General features: G+C 41.2%; 1 pseudogene; it reads left to right on the forward strand.

Moving 5' to 3' along the window:
• Positions 1–6,774: 6,774 nt before the first annotated feature.
• LOC144237970 (olfactory receptor 51Q1-like) lies at positions 6,775–18,932 on the forward strand (annotated as a pseudogene).
• The last annotated feature ends 1,610 nt before the right edge of the window (positions 18,933–20,542 follow it).

The raw sequence follows: 20,542 nt of genomic DNA on the forward strand, positions 1-20,542 counted from the left end.
TAAAAAAAAAAAAAAAAAATAAAAAAAAAAAAAAAAACCTAAGAAGTGAGTGTAGAGAGAGGCTTCTAGTATTGAGCCCTGGGCAAATCTGGCAATTTGAGGTTGAGAAGAGAGATTCCAGTAAAATAGTCTAAGAGAAGAAAATCCCAGTTGAATCATGCAAAGACCAGGAGATGGTGGTTTGGAGTGTATGTTTCATGAGGGATTAATCAATTCTATATAATGTCACTAACAGTTCAAGGTAATAAGGACTGAGAAGTGACCAGAGGATTTAGCAATGAGGAAGTCATGGCTGATTGTGAGAGAGCATTTCCATAGAGTGATTGGGAATCGAATATGATTCTAGTGTGTTCCGATGGACAAGGCAGTGTAGGATTCCAGGTAGAGATGAGGTCCATTGGTTGTTCATAAATGCAAAGTGGAGCCGGTCAGCATTCTGGTCTGTTTTTAACCACTATGCTTATTTGCTCAAATGCAGAAGAGAAGTATGTGGAGAGTTGAAGTTTGGGTAAGCTAGCATGACTACAGTTCTGAGTGTATCAAAGGAGTGATTATGATGATGTGCAGTGGACACTGCTCTACATAAAAACAGAAGTGAAGACATGAAGGAGTGAGAGACAGTGAAAATGGACCAGGTTTATAGAGTATGGGATGGGGTTGCTTTGCTGGTTTAAGGTAAAGGACACAATCCTTGTTGAGAGGAGGTCAGGGTGCTGAGAGTATGGCTGCTGATCGGATTAGGGGAGGGAGGATTGGCATCATAAGAATTTAGTCTGGGTCAGTCATGGAAAGAGCAAAGTGATTCAGTGCTAAAGTTTCAGTGAATAAAATGGGATTGGAAAGGGCTGTACCCTTTACCTGTACCAGGAGGAGGTAGAGGTGATAATGCATGCTGCCAAGCACCGGAAAGAGTGCCGGAGGAGGTGGTGATAAGGAAAAATATTCTGGAAGACCAATGCTAGCCTTTCATCACTTTGAAAGGGGCCAAAGAACTACCTACATGTATCCTCTCCATTTCTTCACTCCTAAGTTCACTATTGAACCAACCCAACCACCCAATGGCTTTTTGTTTTGTTTTGTTTTTAATTTAGCTACAGCAAAACTTTTTAAACTCACCAGTGACACGTAAGGGCGGAATCCAACAGAGACTTAGTCACACCTGATCTCTAGAACTGTTCCTTCTTTTTAAAGATCTCTCCTGGAATTCCTGATGGCAGTATCTGCTGGTTCTCTTCTAATTTTTATGACAGCTCCTATTTAGTCCCTCCTATCTATTGCTCAAATGTTCATTTGCTCATGTTACTCAGGCTCCTGATGTTAAATACTTTCTTACTAATTACATAAGCTATTGTTTTACTTATAGACTGATACCCCCTAAATATTTATCTCTAGTCTAGACAACTCTGCTCTGCATCAGGCCCAAACCTCTGCCTTCCTGCTAGTCTCAAAATGGATGCCAGTTAAACCCAACACATCTAATTTTGAGTCCATCATCTACCTTCTCCACACCTGATTCTCCTTCTAGTTATGCATTTTTGACAGTATTGTTTATCACTTTGTAATCATCCAAGACAACATTTTGGAATGTATGCTTTAGTTGACCCTTTCCTTCTTCCCAGATCTGTTTTTCTAAGTTAAGTAATTTTTATCTCCTGAATATCTCAGCAGTCTGTTGCTTTGTCTCCACCCCTGTGCTCACTGCCATAGTTCTTAGTTTGTACCTGCTCAACTGACCTCTCTGTCACTGAACTTGTGTGCCCAGCACCCGCTCCCCTTGATCCATTCCCTGGTACGGTCCTGGGGTTTGTGCAGAGAATGCTAACTCTCTAAGCTGCTCTACATTTCACCAGAATGTGGTTCACGTGAACAGCTGTGATGCGGGTTGCAGTTTAGTGAGTCCGTGCCCCATCCAGGGGCACTTAGCATCATCACATATATTTCTCATAACCATGAAGTGTTCTATCCCCACTACACAGAGAAGGGAACTAGAGCAGAGGTAAATGACTTTCCCTAGGCTTCTCAGTGAGCTAATGTCCAAGTGAGCATCTTAGCCTATGTCTGCCAAATTCCAAGATGTGTGGTCTGAATATGCTAGAATGTTCTGTAGCTGGGTCCATCTGGCTTCGAGATCTTTCTCAACTCATCTTTTTTCTCTTGCAGTTGACAAATCCATGCAACTCTTTCCACAATTCTCTACAATTCCCTATATGTATTTTTCTAGTTGTTATTATTAAAAATTTTTCTTAATGTTTATTTATTTTTGAGAGAGAGACAGATCGCTAGGAGGGGAAAAGCAGGGAGAGAGGGAGACACGGAATCTGAAGCAGGCTCCAGTCTCTGAGCTCTCAGCACAGAGCCAAATGCAAAGCTCAAACCCATCAAAGGTGAGTTCACCAAAGGTGAAGTAAGACACTCAACTGACTAAACTGCCCAGACACCTCTCTTGTTGCTATTATTTATATTGCTTTATATCTTGCTTTCCTGGAAAAAAATCTTGTTTTAAATGACAAGTGAACTTTGGCTGATTCTTTAAAACAGCATAAATATCATCTTCTCTGACAAATTTCTCTTGACTTTCTTGTGCAGAGTAAGGCAAATCTTTCTTGGTACTAACATAATACCTCTGCTATAGCACCGAAAGTGTAAATCAAAGGGGCGCCTGGACTCTATTTTTAGATTTATCTACTTATTTTTAGTTAAGCATGGACTCTTTTTCTTTTTAGGTTTATTTATTTATTTTGAAGGGGGGGATGGGGCATAGAGAAAAGGAGAGATAATCCCAAGCAGTCTCCTCGTGTCAGTGCAGGGCCTGATCCAGAGCACGGTCTCATGAACTGCTCTTGAGCCAGGAGATCATGACCTGAGAGGAAATCCAGAGTCAGATGCTTAATTGACTGACAGACCCAGGTGCCTCAAGTGACAGATTCTTATTAATTTTGGCTCAGGTCATGATCTCACGGTTTGTGAGATTGAGCCCTGCGTCTGGACACTGTACTGGCAGAATGGAGCCTGCTTGGGATTCTCTTTCCCTCTTTCTCTGCCCTTTTCACACACTCTCTCTCTCCCTCTCTCTCTCTTTAAAATAAATAAATAAACATTTAAAAAAGTGTAAATCACACATGTACTTCTCATATATATATACACACACTTATTTATACTTATCCTTCATATATATATTTATACATAATATATAAAGGATAAGTATATATATACTTATAAATAAGCTTATTTATACTTACATATATTATCTACTCATATGTTATATATAATATATACAATTACAATTACACCTATGTATACTATAAATAACAGGGGCGCCTGGGTGGCTCAGTCAGTTAAGCGTACAAGTTCTGCTCGTCATGATCTCATGGTTTTGTGGGCTTGAGCCCCACATCGGGCTCTGTGCTGACAGCTCAGAGCCTGGAGCCTGCTTTGGAGTCTATGTCTCCTCACGTAGTCCCTTCCCCTTCCCTGCTCATGCTCTCTTTCAAAAAAAAATTTAGGTGTAAATTACACACATACATCCTTTATATATTTATACTTATTTATATTTATATATAGTGCCCACTTATATGTTACACATAAGTAACAATTACAACTACAAATGTGTATACTATAAATAATAAAAATAAGTATATTTACCTATACATACTTCATATAATATAATATGCATTTTTCATAGATATAGTCTTTGTATATAAGTATACTTACGCCTCCATAAATACACTATATATGAAATATATTATTTGTATCTTATATATACTCCTTATATGTGTGATGTGTGTGTGTTTAGGATCTATGGTTTTGACTCATTTTTTTGTACTGATGAGAATGGGCTCTATAAGACCCCGGGAGCCCAGAACAGTGTCTAACACGTAGTAGGCACTTTTGCATGAAAAACGAAATGAATAAGTGAATGAATCAAGTGCTCACCGCTTGTCCTGATGAGTTGTGCCTGGAGTTTGTTCTGAGTCCTGTTTTCACTGACTTTAGAATGATAAGGACAGGAAGAGGGATTTGGGGGAAAGGGGGTCTATAGACAGACCATCACAGGGCTGGGGTTGTTTCTCTTGGAAAGGAAGTTCTAAGGAGTTTCTCTGAAAATGACAGATACTTGTCCACTCTAAGAGAGCAACAAGTGTTTCTCTTTAAAAAAAGACTCCCCAAATTGCCACCTGCCTAAAGGGGCCCCCATTCGCATCTTGGCCAGAGAGCCGACCCCATCCCAAATCCCCAGCCCAGCCTACTCCAAAGAACTGGTGGGACAGAACCAGAGAAAACACATAAGCCCCTCTTGGCTCCTGTCCCAGCTCCTCAGCTGAGCCAGATGGAGAGGCAGCCACTTGCTTCCCCTGAGACCTCACCCCACCCTCTTCCAGAGTGAGGAGAAACTGGAGTCCAAACTTTGATCCTCCATGGAAGTGGGCCAAATCTTCCCATGTGAGGTGAGCACTCAGAGGCCCCGGCCCCCTTCCCACTCCGGCTTTGACCTCCAGCCTGCATCCCTTAACTGAGGAGGAGAAATCTTGCTTTGTCCTGTGTGGGAGGGCTAACGTCAGAGCCACTCTTGAGGCTGAGGCTACCCCCACCCCAAAACAGAACCATGTCTCTGATAAAAGTTTTGAAGTAACTAAGGTTTTAAAAGCCAAAAAAAAGAAACAACAACAAAAGAACCCAGGAGTCCATTTGTCAGCACAAGCCATGGCTACAGTTACAGTGTAACTATAGTATTCGCAGCCAAGGAGGCACAGGAAACCTAAAGAGGAAATTCCTGAAAATAGAGATTGTTCACTATGCAATGAATAAGTACATCTCCACCGTACCTTTGTGTTCTAAATATTCAGCTTCAACTTAATATTTGCTGTTAAAAAAATGAGTTAGTGGTAGAGGCTATGGTTTCTAATGAGTAGGAAAATACACATATGGACTTGGACCTTATTTTTGAAGATACCTCATTTTTTAGCATTCCCACAAGGGTCAAATTCATGTGTCAACATGCCTCTTGTGACCAGGGTGGATGAGGACTTTGGAGGGGGATGGGCATATTCTGGGTACTGGGGAAGCCACAGGGGTATCTGTGTTAATGAAAAGACTAGGGCAGGATCTTTTTTGCCATGTTCACTGGTCCGGCACACAAAGTGTACTGAATATCTGAGTTGAAGACATGAATGGCTGCTTGGTTGATGAGAATACAGGGAGGGGTCTGTGGAGACCAGAGGGTTTATAATATCCATGATTTCCAGACAATCCAAGAAGGACCTGACCTGGGCACATCAGCCCTGGCCTCTCTCGTGACCTCAGTAACAGAATATTGTAGATGGTCTCTCCTTTTCTCTAGAGAGGGAAGTCTTTGTTCCTTTCTCTGGCCCTGGTTCTTTGCAGAGGTTTTACAAGTGTCAGAAGTGGAAGAGTTTCTGGGGGGTCCTGGAATCCAAGACTTCATTTTACAAATGCAAAAACCTATCCAAGGCCCAGTGTGCTGAACATACTTGCCTAAGGTCATTCAAGGATTTAGTGCAGGAGCTAGAATTAGAACTAAGGCCACATTTTTGCAGGGTCTCTGCCTTCCTGGACAGCTATATACCCCCCTGCATTCTCTCTTTCTTTTCATGTGACCCCCGCCCCTGAAGCCCCGGCTCAGGGCAGCAGTGGAGACTCACCTGTAGATGCTAATTTAAAAAAAGCGAAGCTCAGGTGATCTGTATTGGGACAGGGAGCGGCTTGGCAGGACGGCGCCAGCGTCAGTGTGAGGCATAGGCTGTGCTGTCAGAGAAGGATTTATTCTCCGTCGTCCTGTCCTCTGTGCGTGCGAAGCACCAAAGCACCACGGCAACAGCTGGGAGAAGCTGAGGACAAACAAAAGGTCCCCAGGGCTGGGAGGCCTGGGACAAGAGCTGAGTTACTCCTCTCCCCTCGGCACTCCTCTCTCCTGCCAGGGCGTTCACCTGAGGCCGGAGAGCCCTGACTTTATAGGACTTAATCTCCAGGCTTCTGGATCTCTGCTATCAGAAAAGTGGGTACAGTTTCATCCCATTTTCCTGCTTTATGAAGACACAGATCCCGGCCACCTGCTACCTCACTCGATCCCTCCCTTCGTTCATTAGAAGGTCCCACGGTCTGCCGGAGAGGCTGGACGTGGTATATGAGGACCACCCACGTGGCTCCCGTATTGGCTCACATTGCTCATCCTCCTGGAAATGCCAGAGCCACTGCCACCCCTACGTCCTCATTTTCAGGCCTACTTATCTATTTGCTTTGATGAGATCATTCCTTCACTCTTTGTCTCTGGCAGACACTGCACCACTGAGCTTAGAGGTTGGCCAGGTGAAAATCTTCCATATACACTCCCATCCCGAATTCATATTCCAGCCAGTTTTTCAGGCTTTCCTGAGGCTCTCCGTTCAGCTCTGAATATGCGGGCACTGCTTCAACAAGCCCTAACACAAGGAGTCTGTTCCCCAATGTTTCTTCTCTTCTTGCCTTCTTCTCCCTTCTGGTAACAAATACCATCATCTTTCAGAAAAATCAGTTTGTCTTTCTTCCTCAGACCAAGCTATAAAACCTACATTGATGGATGTGATCAGGCCATATGCACACTTCTCTTCCCTTTGAACACACACACACACACACACACACTTGGATATTGGCATGAACAAGATATTATAATAATATAATCATAAGCAGAGGATGGTTGATTGGGTCTGTGTGAGAGTGAACCCCCAAAATGGGGCATATAGATCCAAAGTGAGGATAGAGGCCCATGAAGTTTAGGACATGCCAGTGGGATCAGACTACATCTGGGTAGAAGAGGGTGCCACCTCAGACGAGGTAAATAACCAGTGGTTATGGACAGACCATAGGCAGGCAGAGATAGGTTGACAGGACAGGAGATGCATAAAACAGGTCATCTTTTGAAATTATAGTTGATGAAGAGAGTCCTGGCTTAGGCAACAAAGGGAGATAGTTCAAAATACTCAGGTTTTTAGGGAAGGAAAACCTTACCAGAAAAATTTGAGATTATTCTGCCTTTAGTGAGAACATAATTTTGGTCACATCCCAGAGGGAGCCTTGTTAGGGAAGAATTGCTGCTGTTATCACCATCAGCAACAGTAATTGCTATTATTTGGGGGCATCTGTCACATATGAAATGATACAACAATTATCATATAGGCAACCAAAGAAATGGACATAGCAGTTATGGAAGTTTGAGTGCGTAGCAACTAGCCCAATTGGGAGGCACAGGGAAGGCACTCAAGCTGAGCTATGAAGATCAAGTAACAATTAATTGTGAGATGCGACTTTATAGAAAGGGATTACTAGGAAGGAGTGGTATAAGTTAAGGTATAGAGGTGAGGAAATTTTTCTGAGAACTGTAAAATTGTCCAATACTCAAATATAAAATTTAAGAGAAGTAATACCTTGAAATGAGACAGTAGATGTAGGCAGAGATAAGACTCTGGAAAGCTGTATACATATTGATGATTGAGTTTAATAAAGTAAGGAATGACCTTGTATTTTTTTTAATAGAATATAGTGTTAGCAATATGTAGAAAAAATTTAAAATCTGCACTGGCAACAAACATTATTTGGTGTATGGAGCTAGCTTTCACATGGCTAAACAATACTATAGAATGGATAACCTACCACTTATCTGGAAGCTCGCAATAGTATTTGCCTTATATTTGTTACTAGCATCTTTATAACAGCTTTCTACTCTGCTTCTTTGAGTTATACAATAAATGAAGGACAGATGCCCAAAGAACTGTCATTTTAAGAAATACAAAATGTTTTGGGTCTTTTTGCTTTATTTTGTCATATCACAGAAAAATCTTTTGGAATGAAGATTGAAATTACATTAACCATTCTTAGCTATTTTCAATTGCTATGCATCTATTAAGTGCCTGCTCTGAAAAATCCTGAGTGGGGCCTTGCAGATACACAAGTTGACATGACATAGTTTTGCCCTTATGAAGATCACATTTGATAAAGAAAACAGGTGGTTAAACACAGTTTACTGAACAATTTGACTCTCCCAGGCTAGGAAGGCAGAATTTGTTTCTGAAGGCTGGTGGCAGAGAACAACAAAGGAATAGTCCTAAGGCATATCTCTGTCCCCTTGGGTAATGATGGTATAGAGAGGCAAAATTTGCCACCCCAAAATGTGTCTCTTTGGCATGTGGGTTATTTTAGGCTGATTATTTTTAAGAAACAGAAGACTAAAAAAGTTTCTCTTTTTGCTTCCCATTGACTGCCTAAAAGAATTTAGGTAGAACACCTGTTCTAAGAGGGCTATTACCATAGTAACTACAGTGTAATATGAACTAGATATGGAAGACAGGGAGGAACCTAGCAAAATCCGTTTGTTAAAATTCTCCATCTCTTGTTTCTCTAAGGCCCAGGAAACATTTGTTTACCAAATTTTTCCTCTTTTCATCTTCTTGTGAATCATCTCTCTCTCTCCTTTCAAGTCCTGAATTCCTATCCCTTTCTCCTTAGTTCTTGGTGGTATAAGCCTCACTTGCTTGACTGACTGCATACAGGCCTTTTATGCTTATGAAGCCCCCGTATATATGCAATTAAATTTGAATTTCTTCTGTCTCATGATTAATTAAGGATTAATCTGTCTCATGTCAATTTAATTCTTAAACTAGCTACAAGAAGCTTGAAGGGTGGAGTAAAATTTTTCCCCTCCCCAACAAGGAAATCTTGTGAATATAAAGTGAAGTGAAAGGAGATATGTGATGTATCAATATGGGACACTTAGGGACACATGCTTAGGGATGTGGTGTATCAATATGTTCGTGTGAGTCATTCAGGACTTAATCTTGAATGTATTAGAATCCATTACTAAAGTATTGGGGTGCCTGGGTGGCTCAGTTGGTTAAGTGTTCGACTCTTGGTTTTGGCTCAGGTAATGTTCTCACATTTCTTGAGTTTGAGCCCCAAGTTGGGCTCCACTCTGACAGCACAGAATCTGCTTGGGATTCCTTCTCTCTCTCTCTCTCTATCTGCCCCTCCCATGCTCACTCTATCTCTCTCTCTCAAAATAAATAAGTAAACTTTAAAAAAATCCCTTACTAAAGTATCTAAATCCATTACTTAGAGGTATCAATGTAAGAGTGCGCCTATTTGTATGTGTGTTAGTGGCTTTTAGTGCATATAATGTTATTTTCACATGTGCCTGTGTGTGTATATGTGTGTGCATGTGTGAAAGATAGAGAGAGAGAGACAGCTGTGTGTATGTGAGAATATGATTGTCTTAGCTCACCCCCTATCCACAAGAACAAGTGAGCCTACTCTGTATCAGAGATTGAGAAAGTCTGTGGGAGAGACAGGGGTATATTGGATCCTAGCATGCTTTTCAGGGTCCCCATCTAAGTTATAGTTAGGGGAGCTTCTATCCAGTATCAATACCTAGCCAACTGAGTCAGGCTTGAGGGGGTATGATTACTGTAGAACGGCCAGTCAATATGCATCTTGTGGTTTTCCAATACAACCACCAGGGGGAGCCTTCAACCCCCAAATGGGCTTAAATTCAAACCTTCCTTTCCCAGTAAGTTAAGTAGATCTTCTAACTTAATCTTCCCACATCCTGTTGATCTCCCACGAAGTTCTGAGAACTGCGAGCTCCTGCATTCTGCTTCTGAAGATGGTCGCCTCTGTCTCATGCATCCGGACAACAGACATACCCAAACCTTAGAACCCACATAAATTCCTGAAATTAATGGAGAGAGATTTTTCTCTACTTTTCTCAGGTATTAAAAACAACCTCATTGGATTTAGATATTTCTGAATGCCTTTAGTCCTAGTTACATTGACCAAGCTTTGAATCCCCAGTCGGACCAGACACAGAACTAAGGGAAATCATTACTCAGGGTTTTTGGTTTCTCCAGACTCAGACTCACTTTGGGGGTGGGGGTGGGGCTCTGTTGCAGAAAATGGCTGTAGCCTGAAGGGGAGCAGAATTTGTGACTCTAAAGTCATCCTTTTTGGCATAAGGTTTATTTTAGGCTGATCATTTTTAAGAAACCGGGAGGTTCAAAAAGAGCTCTGTAAACCAACCAAATAGAAGCTACCCTTTTGTAAGAAGTATTTACATTTGTAAGCGAAATCTACATTTGTAAGGGTGTCTCCCTCTACACTAGGAAGAGGTAAATGGCTAAATATTTAGAAACTTATCAATGGTGAAGGCAAAGGCTTAAATCTGCATAACAAACTTACCCTTGATCAATGTGCTTTTCCACTAGCCTCCCATAACTGGCTTCCAGCCTCCCAACATCTTTTGCCTTTAGCTGGATCTGGGGTTTTAAATTGTGGCTTGGGCCATTTTGGGGAGTTACTGAGTTATCCTGGGTACCCTCCATGTATACAGGAGGTATTCATGCTGTTAAACTTGTTTGCTTTTCTCTAATCTGTCTGTTTTTATACAGAGAGGGAGGTGATCCCAGCCATGAACCTAGAAGGGTAGAAAGAAGATTATTTTTCTGACCCCACAAATCACACCTTTTTCTGATCCAAGGTCCAGGCCTGGTGAGCAAGTCCCTCCCTAGATAAACATTTTTTTTGGTGTGTGATTGGTAAGGGTCTTCCTGGCTGGAAAGACCTACGCATGTCAGGATTGTCAAAGGGATCCTGTAGTCGGGTCTCAGCCCATGAGAAAGCCTCTTGTTGGAACTTGTATTTTCTATTCCCCTGCCTCCCTGGATGTCTGCATCTATGCATGTATAGAATGTCTACAATGTTTTCCTGGAAGAAGGCTCCACATCTTCCTGCAGCAAACTTTATAGCAAGCTCTTCCTTCCTTACATCCTGCCTCTCACCAGTCATTCCAAAGAAGAGCAATTTTTCATCCTCACTGTGACAAATTTTCAGTGAAACCTCTTTTGAAAAGCAAAAATCAATCCTCCTACCCTCACCTCTAGCTTGGGCTAAGGTCTACCCGGTATTTTTGTTTGTTTGTTTTGTCTGTCTCTGCTCATAGACCGTCTAGTTCAGGTAACTCAAACACCTTACTCACCAAAGCAGCCTGCCATTTCCCAAACTTTTCCCTGGGCCACTCTAATGAGACAACACAAGGTGAGCTGAGGGCAAAGTACAAGCCAGCACCCCTCCTCCCTACCAGGTGTAATGTGTGTGATATTCCTCAGACACCCCTGGCTACCCAAGAACTAAGGAAAAGGATTGAAATGCTTGCCATGGTGATGTGAGAAACAAAGGCAAATGAAAAATTAAATTCCCTTACTGCCTACAGCCCATTGACAAGTCCTTGAAACAGGCAGAGTGACTTCCCTCTAAAAGCTCAGCTGCCTCCATGATGACACTTTGCTAGGGGCAAAAGGGAATATTGGCTTAACATTATCCTACTGGATAATAGGTTTACAACCTATTGGAAATACATAAGAGCCTACCTCTCCCTAGACACTTCACTTCTTGGTTCTTTCCCTCTCCATTTTGCAGGCGTATTTTCTCAGGCTTGCAATGAGCATGCTCCAAAGAACAAAGGGAGGGGAGACTGAAAGACTCTGTCACCTCAGAGAATGTACATTTGTCCATTCAGATTACTTTTTGCCTTACCTTGGCGTTCGGCAATGTCAATGGGTAAGGCTGTAGCCTCGGTAGTATTCAGCCAATAAGGAACTAGGGGAGGGACTTGCATGCTTCTTTGATTGGGTCAGTGGACTTATTTCTTTAAGAATTTTTTTTAAATATTTTTATTTATTTCTAGGAGAGAGAGAGAGAGAGACAGCGTGAGCAGGGGAGGGTCAGAGAGAGAGAGGGAGTCACAGACTGAAACAGGCTCCAGGCTCTGAGCTGGCAGTCAGCACAGAGCCCGACGCGGGGCTCGAACCCACGAACCACCAGATCATGACCTAAGCGAAAGTCGGACGCTTAACCGACTAAGCCACCCAGGCGCCCCTCAGTGGACTTATTTCTAATATGGTCTAGCTGGTGACACCAAGAGCTCTAAAATCTTTAAATTGTTTTAAGTAGAGCAATAAAAATCACACATTGGTGTTAGGATATTGCAGGAAAGGAACATATTTGGGAAGCTCATAAAAATTCCAGTCGGACAGGGTGCCAGGGTGACTCAATTGATTCAGCGTCCAACTCTGGATTTCAGCTCTGGTCATAATCTCAGGGCTGTGAGATTGAGTCCCACATCGGGTTCCAAACTGGGTGTGGAATCTACTTAAGATTCCCTTTCCGTCTCCTTCTGCTCTATCCCTGCTCTCGCACACATGTGTGTGCAAGCATATGCTCTTTGTCTCCGTCAAAGGAAAAAAAAAATTCCAGCGAGAGAGGGGCAAAGTCATGGGATATATCAGAGAGGAGACCAATGAGATACATGTTAAAAGTGTGCAATCAATGTAACTTGAAGGCTATAAAGGTGTGTGTTAAGTCTGATACACCAATGCATTGACACCCATATTCCTTTAAGAGTAGGTCTGGAGCCATTTTACTGAGGCCAAGTAAATACCTCTTCAAATCTATTTTATATCTGAGGTCTTATCAGGTTCTGGAGTACCTAACTCCTGTACCACAATTATCTGTATTTTGAGCCCAACTAGAACTATTTCCTTCTGAGTTTGTTCGCTAACATTGTCTTCTTCATCAGGCTTCTCATCTCATTTTTCTTCTTCCTCCTTATCAATAGCATCTGCTGAGACATGATCAAGGAGGTAACATCAGTTTAACAGGATATCAGAATCAGTGTGAAATTTCCTACAGAGAAAGAATTTTTTAAAAAACCTTTGTGAGAAGTGGCTTTTCTCCCGAATCAAATATCGAGCATCAGGACCAGGCCAAGGATAGGCAAGGTAGACACCTAAAGAAAAAAATCTAAGGAGATACCCATTCTGCTATTGTCCAAGGGTAAGGTCAGAAGCTGAAGGACTTGAGAGTGGATGCCTCCTTCAATTTGCTCCTTAGGTCGCACCTTGCCCCATGATCATCCTGTTGAGTGCCTGTTATGTTAGGCATTGAGGATACACAATAGTTAAGAAATGATCTTAGGGACCCATATGACCCTGGGAGAGACAGATACATAAGAAGTCAATTACAACAGAATGGTATAAATAGACCCATAGAAATAAGAAATTAAACCAGACTTAAGGGCCTGTAAGAGATTTTCAATAGGTCTAACCAGATAAATCAATAGATGATAAAATAGCACATTTAGCCAAGGAAAGAAAAAGGGGAGGGGCGCCTGCGTGGCTCAGTCTGTTAAGTGTCCGACTTCAGCTCAGGTCATGATCTCACGATCCATGGGTTTGAGCCCTGCGTTGGGCTCTATGCTGACTGTCAGCTCAGAGCCTGGAGCTTGTTTCAGATTTTGTATCTCCCTCTCTCTCTGACCCTCCGCGCTTACGCTGTCTCCCTCTCTCAGAAATAAATAAAACATTAAAAAATTAAAAAGAAAAGGGGGAGAATAGTGTTCTTTCCAAGCATACACCTAGACATTTGACTGTTTTCCAATGAGGACGAACTCATCTTCTTGGAAGATGGTATGAAGAAACAGAAGTTCTTAGGACTTTGAAATTCAGTCAGATCCCTTCATTTAATCCCAGCCAAGTGAAAAAATCAAGTGATTTAAGCTTTTCCAGCTTAATTGCCTTTAGCACGCCGTTAAAAAGAAAACCAGGGGCCCAAAGTGACATCACCAAGGTTAAGGCCCTAAGTCAGTAAACCAGGGCTTAACACCTAATCTAATTTCAATTTCATTCTCCACCAGAAATGTAGTATTGACTGGTCAGTAAGGAGTTTTCTGATAGGTATCAAGAAGTCTGTCACATGGCCCTCCCCACTCCCCAAAGGAAGCTGAGGTCAGCTGCATGAGGAGACCCCCTGCTCTTCTTCCTAAAGGACAATGACCTTGCTTGGAATAATCCTTTCTTTTCTTCTGTTTACAACTTTCTTGCCCCACTCCCTTTCTTATAAAAACCTTCCATTTTGTTTACATCTTAGGAGCTCCCCTCTACTTGCTGGATGGAATACTGCCTGATTCATGAATTATTTAATAAAGCCAATTAGATCTTCCAATTTACTCAGTTTTATGATTTTGTTTTTTAGCAAGTAAAATGTTTATAGTATGCATCATTCAGTCAGCTATTGTGACAATAATGGGCAACAAGAAGGTGATAATTTCTTTTTCTTTTTAAATGCTTCTTTGTTTGTTGAGGGAGAGAGCAGAGAAAGGGCAGAGAGGGAGGGAAACAGAGGATCTGAAGCAAGTTCTGCGCTGACAGCAGAGAGTCTGATACGGGGGCTCAGACTCATGAACCAAGAGATCATGACCTGAGCCGAAGTCAGATGCTTAACCAACTGAGCTACCCAGGTGCCCATGATAATTTCGGGGAAAAAAAATAAAGTAGCTCTTTGTGTCCTGATTAACACAAACTGCTCTTCATATACTTTCTTATGGAGCCTGAGAAAGAGTCAAACTCTAGTTGTCTCTGTGCTTCCTCATTTACAGCAATGATGAAGCCTAAGGGGTAAATTTTCTTATCTCTGTCATGCAGGTTTTATGCTATGTAATCAGTGGGATGGTTTGGACAGGGAGCCTCTGCCTTCATAGTAGGCAAATGAGGAAGGAGGTGGACAATCTACTGGTGACCAAGAACTGGGCTGTTGATATGCATCTTTGTAAGCTCATGTTATCACAAGATTGTCCGACAGGCTTTCCATTACTCCTGCTCCCACTTTTAAGGCTCAACTTCTTGGCTGACTTCAAGGTACCAGCATACTGCTTCCAGGGGCCCTGCCTTTATCCAGTACCCCTCTGCTCCAGTTTCTTCAGTTGGCCTCTGCCAGCAGCTGCACATGGACTCTGATCCCAAGCAACTTTACTCATCACTTAGTAACAACCATCACCACTGACCTGTGACCCTGAGTACTCACTTTAGGGAATGTGCCTGCTGTGCTCCAAGAGCAACGCTAGTTGTTAAAGTTGGAGAATGAAAGTGTCTCTTAAGTCAGATTAGGAAAGTGCAACAGAGCACACTCACATACACAGAATGGTGCAGGCTTACTTAGAGACATTCATGGAGCCCAACAATTATCCATTTATCCACCACATATTTATTAAGAACCTACTATATGCCAGGCACTGTACAAAGCTCTAGGACAGAGCAGTGGATAAATGATAAGGTCTCTTTTCTCATGAGCCTCAAAGTCTACAGAGATATGTTTGTTAACATCATCCCTGTTTAGACACATTGAGTACAAAGCAAAGCTGTGGAAACAGGAGAGTGGCCTTCTTTGAACTACTCAGCAGACTGACCGTTCTTCTGAGAGCTTCCTAGCAGTAGATAGTCAGATCAAACCTTCTCTGTTTTCTGGTCTGTCCACATCTCTCTACTTGCAATTCCAGTACAGAAAGAATATCCTCTCCTTCCAACAACCAGAATAGGACAGGACTCAAAAGACCTTTCAAAACCTATTTATTCTGTAGATACCGAAGAACAACAGAGAAAAGAGATGCCACAAGGTGGCCTCCAATAGAATCTTGGAATGGTGACAGTCTGTTCTTTTCAGTTTTAATGGGCTATATCCACTTGTGCTCGGCACTCTAGCTTCAACCCAGAAGGGATTTATTTTGAGTGGTATCTGAAGAATATTCTAGAGTTTTCTTCTAGCCTAAAAGTGTTCTCTTAAAAAGTTTGACTGAAATTTACCCTCCATCTTCCATTAAGCTAAAATTCTTTGTCTTGTTCCCAAGGTACCTCCACTTTATTTTATTATTATTATTATTTTTTACAAATAGTTTATTGTCAAGTTGGCTTCCATATAACACTCAGTGCTCATCCCCACAAGTGCCCTCCTCCATGCCCGTCTCCCCCCTCCCCCCCACACCCATGAGTCCTCAGTTTGTTCTCAGCATTCCAGAGTCTCTCATGGTTTGCCTCTCTCCCTTTCCCCCACCATTTCTCCCCTTCTTCTCCCCCATGGTCCTCCGTTAAGTTCCTCCTAATCCTCCTATACATGCAAACATATGGTATTTGTCCTTTTCTGCCTGACTTATTTTGCTCAGCATAACACCCTCAAGGTCCATCCATGTTGCTACACATGGCCAGATTTCATTCTTTCTCATTGCCATGTAGTATTCCATTGTATAGATGAACCACATCTTCTCCACTTTAGATAAGAAAAGATGAGGAGTTTAGATATGGATGAGATTAGGATTTTAGGAAATATTTGGAAAGTATAAAAAATAAGTGAGAATCCAAGTAGAGAAAAATAAAATACTAAAATCAAAATATTATTGGTTGAGATCCAGTGTAGATTGGACAACATAGAAGAAAGAGTAACTGAACTCAAAGGTGTATCCATTTAATCATCCAAACAGAAACACTGAATGAAACAAAAAGATTTTTTAAAAACTTAAATGACTTCCAGAGGTGGTATATCAAGCTGTCTAACACAGGTGCAATTAGTGTATTAGAAGTGAAGAAGAGAGAAAAAAGAATCAAAAATTTTTGAAGAATTATTGCATGAAAATTTTCAATATTAGAACATAAAGAATACTCATGAATTCAGATGCTCAGCAAATATGGAGCGAGGTCATTTAAAGAAAACATACAAGTAAGTGAATATTTAAGAAGACACATTGCATACAAAGAAACTATGAGAAGAATTTCATATGACGTTTCTTCAGAAACAACAGAGGTCAAAGGGAAAAATGTGCAATTTCTTTTGCGATGTGGTGGAAATAAATTCTGTTAACAGAGATTTCTAGTGAAAAATTTCTTCAAAAACTAATGTAAAATAAACATTTTTCAGGTTAAATAACAATTGAGACTAAGACTATTTTCTTTCTATTAAATTCATTAAAACACAATTGAATATTAAACCACAGTAATAATAAGATATTGTGGAATTATCACATAAGTAGGGAAAAATATAACTGAACAGTGGTACAAAGAATAAATTGGGCTATATATGAAATTATATAATGATAGATAAAAAGGAAACATACCAATACACTGGGTTAAAACATTTCTGATTCCAAAACAGAGCAAAGACTTTGCTGACAAAAGAAAATTACTACTTTATATTTTCCATCCACTTACAGTTTTTTAAAATTTTTGTTAGTTTGTTTTTAAGGTCTTAACAAAATAATAGTAAATGAATCCAGTAACAATAAAAAAGAATAAGACCTTAGCACATCCATTTGGAGGGTAGGGGGAAGCAATACATTCTTAGCATATTTTTTGTAGAATTCCATGGGTTTTTCACTTTCTTTTTCTTAGAAATGCAAAAGATTTAGATTAGCTAAACACATACAAATAAAGAACAGTTTTGTAGAGCTCATATAACACCTAATTTCAATACTTACTATAAATCTTCAGTAAGATCATGCAGAATAATCATATGGAGGGACAGAGATATTAATAAAACAGATGACAGAGTTCACAAATAGATCTTCACATAAATCAATTATTGATATTTGGCAAAGTCACCAACTATTTTTGTAAGAAAGAATAATCTTTTCAATAAATGGTGCTGGTACATCTGTATATTTATACAAAAATAAAATTAGCTTTGATCTTATTTCATGCCTTACACAAAAGTTAATTTAAACACAGCAAAGACCTAGGTGTACATAGTGAAAATATACTAAAACTGTAAAACACCTAGGAGAAAATATAAGAACCAATATTTGTGATCTATTTTAAGAAAAAAATGAATTAATAAATTCAACTTTATTAAAATTAACGAACTCTGCCTTTCATATGACTCTGTTGAAGAAATAAAGGCAATCCAGAGATTGAAAAAAATTTTTATAACATGTACACTGATTTTTTTTTAATGTTTTATTTCTGAGAGATAGAGAGACAGCATGAGCAGGGGAGGGTCAGAGCAAGAGGGAGACAGAATCTGAAGCAGTCTCCGGGCTGTGAGCTAGCTGTCAGCACGGAGCCCGATGTGGGGCTTGAACCCATGAACTGTGAGATAGTGACCTGAGCTGAAGTCAGACGCTTAACCGACTGAGCCACCCAGGCACCCCATATAACATGTACAATTGAAAACACCTTGAATCCAGATTAAATAGAGAATGCTTATAATTCAATAATGAGAAGACAGTCCAATAAAAGCGGGCAGACTTTTAATGTAAGTATTTTCAGGGAAGATACTCCAGTGTCTTTGAAGCATATGAAAAGATGATCAAATTATTAGTCATTAAGGAAATGTCTATTTAAACCACTGCAAAATGACCTCCAGACACTAGGATGACTACAGTTAAGACAACAGATCAGCTTTGAGGCTTGCTTTGTCCAGTTCTTCTTCCTCCATGGATTCTCTTTTATGGAATTTTCTGTGTTGTTGGCCATGGCCTTTGACCGATATGTGGCCATCTGCCGCCCTTGCATTATGCAACCATCCTCACCAACCGGGTCATCAGCTGAATAGGGATAGCCATCATTTTCTGCTGTGTTCTGACCATTCTTCCTGCATTGTTCCTACTGAGATGGCTTCCCTTTTGTGGCTCCCATCATCTCTCCCACTCTTACTGCCTTCATCAAGACATGACTCGCCTGGTGTGCACTGACACCACTATCAATAATTGGTATGGATTGGTTACAGCATTGGCCTTTATTACATTGGACCCTCTGCTCATTGTGGTCTATGTACTCATTCTGAGAAGTGTCTTGAGAATCAGCTCCCAGGTTGAAAATTCCCAGGCTCTCAATAACTGTCTGTCCCACATTCTGGCTGCTCTGGTCCTCTATGTGCCCATGGTGGGACTGTCCATGACTCACCACTTTGCCAAGCATGCCCTTCCAATTGTACATGTCATCCTGGCCAACATCTATCTCCTAGCCCCTCCTGTGATGAACCCTATTATCTACAGTGTGAAAACAAAACAGATCCGTCAAGGAATTTATCACCTCTTTTCTCATAGACAATTGTACAGGAGTGTTGAGAAGTAGGTTTGGGGTATTATTGCTTTAAAAAAGAACTTGGGAGGGGCACATGGGTGGCTCAGTCAGTTGAGCATCTGACTCTTGATTTTGGCTAAGGTCATGGGATCAAGCCCTGACATGGGGCTCGTTGCTGAGCATGGAGTCTGCTTGAGATTCTCTCTCTCCCCTCCGCCCTTCTCCCCTGCTCTCTTGCTTTCTCTAAAATAATTATTTTTAAAAATTAAAAAGAGGGGCGCCTGGGTGGCTTAGTTGGTTAAGCGTCCGACTTTTGCTTAGGTCATGATCTCGCGGTTCGTGGGTTCGAGCCCTGCGTCGGGCTCTGTGCTGACTGCCAGCTGAGAGCCTGGAGCCTGTTTCAGTCTGTGACTCCCTCTCTCTCTGACCCTCCCCTGCTCACGCTGTCTCTCTCTCTCTCTCTCTCCTAGAAATAAAAATAAATAAATAAAAATTAAAATTAAAAAGAAAAAAGAACTTGGGAAACTTGGAAAGTTATGGTTTGGGTGTCCAGTCATGTATGAATCACAAAGCAGGAATTGAGGTACATATATCATATGCTCCCTGAGTTTGTAACTTAAACTAAGCTGAAATATCTACCCATTACATAGCTGCCCGACTTACATAAGATTTTTGCATGGCCAAGTTCCTCAAAGCTATAATTCTCAATTTCTTCTTTTTGCTTGCATTTCTTCATGGAACTTTTAAACTTTTAATTTTATTTAACTAAAAGTATTTTTATCTATGAGGTAACATGAATTCATGGCTTCCCTGATCATAACCATAGAATCCTCTGTCAGACATGTACATGCAAATTCTGTACCAATGCAATTCCAAACCTCCCTTCGGAGCGCCACAGGAGCTGTGAGTGAGCTGGGGGATCCCGTAGGGGCAAAGGGCCAAGTGAACTTGGGTTACTTGAGGTGTAATTGAAAGAGGGGCAGTGTTTCCTTGGTGAAGTCAAACTTTGAGAAACGCCTGACTTCTTTCTAACTGCTGAGTAAGGACTGGGAAATGCTTTATCTTTGTCAGGATGACAGAATGCTTAAATAAAAGAATGCATTTAAATGTATATGTTGTGCCAATGTCTCTATTCTGATGTACCAGGATGTCAAGAGCATTATTTTTCATTTTAACTTCATAAAACCTCTGTTGAGGGACGCCTGGGTGGCTCAGTTGGTTAAGCGTCTGACTTCAGTTCAGGTCATGATCTCATGGTTCCTAAATCCAAGTCCAGTGTCAGGCTCTGTGCTGAAAGCTTGAAGCCCAGAACCTGTTTCTGATTCTGTGTCTCCCTGTCTCTCTGCCACTCCTCCACTCATGCTCTGTCTCTCAAAAATGAATAAACGTTAAAAAAATTTTTAAAAACCCTCTGTTGAGAATGGTTTTATTGGAGCTAATAGTGAAATTACTAAAACTCTGGGTTAAGTGAAATCACTAAAACTCAGGGTTAAGTGACTGCAAGGTGCATGTGGCAGAGCTTCTCCTCCATCTGAACCATAAGGAGACTTGAGAGACTGCCCTCCACCCCTTTCCTAGAGGCTGTATCCTGGTTCTTTCACTCCAGGGGCAGGAGGTGGTATTTGCAAACCTTGGGAGGGGACTGGTTGGAGAGCAGAAGG

Source organism: Crocuta crocuta, unplaced genomic scaffold (genome assembly GCF_008692635.1).
Source record: "Crocuta crocuta isolate KB4526 unplaced genomic scaffold, BGI_CrCroc_1.0 scaffold1439, whole genome shotgun sequence".
Classification (NCBI taxonomy): domain Eukaryota; kingdom Metazoa; phylum Chordata; class Mammalia; order Carnivora; family Hyaenidae; genus Crocuta; species Crocuta crocuta.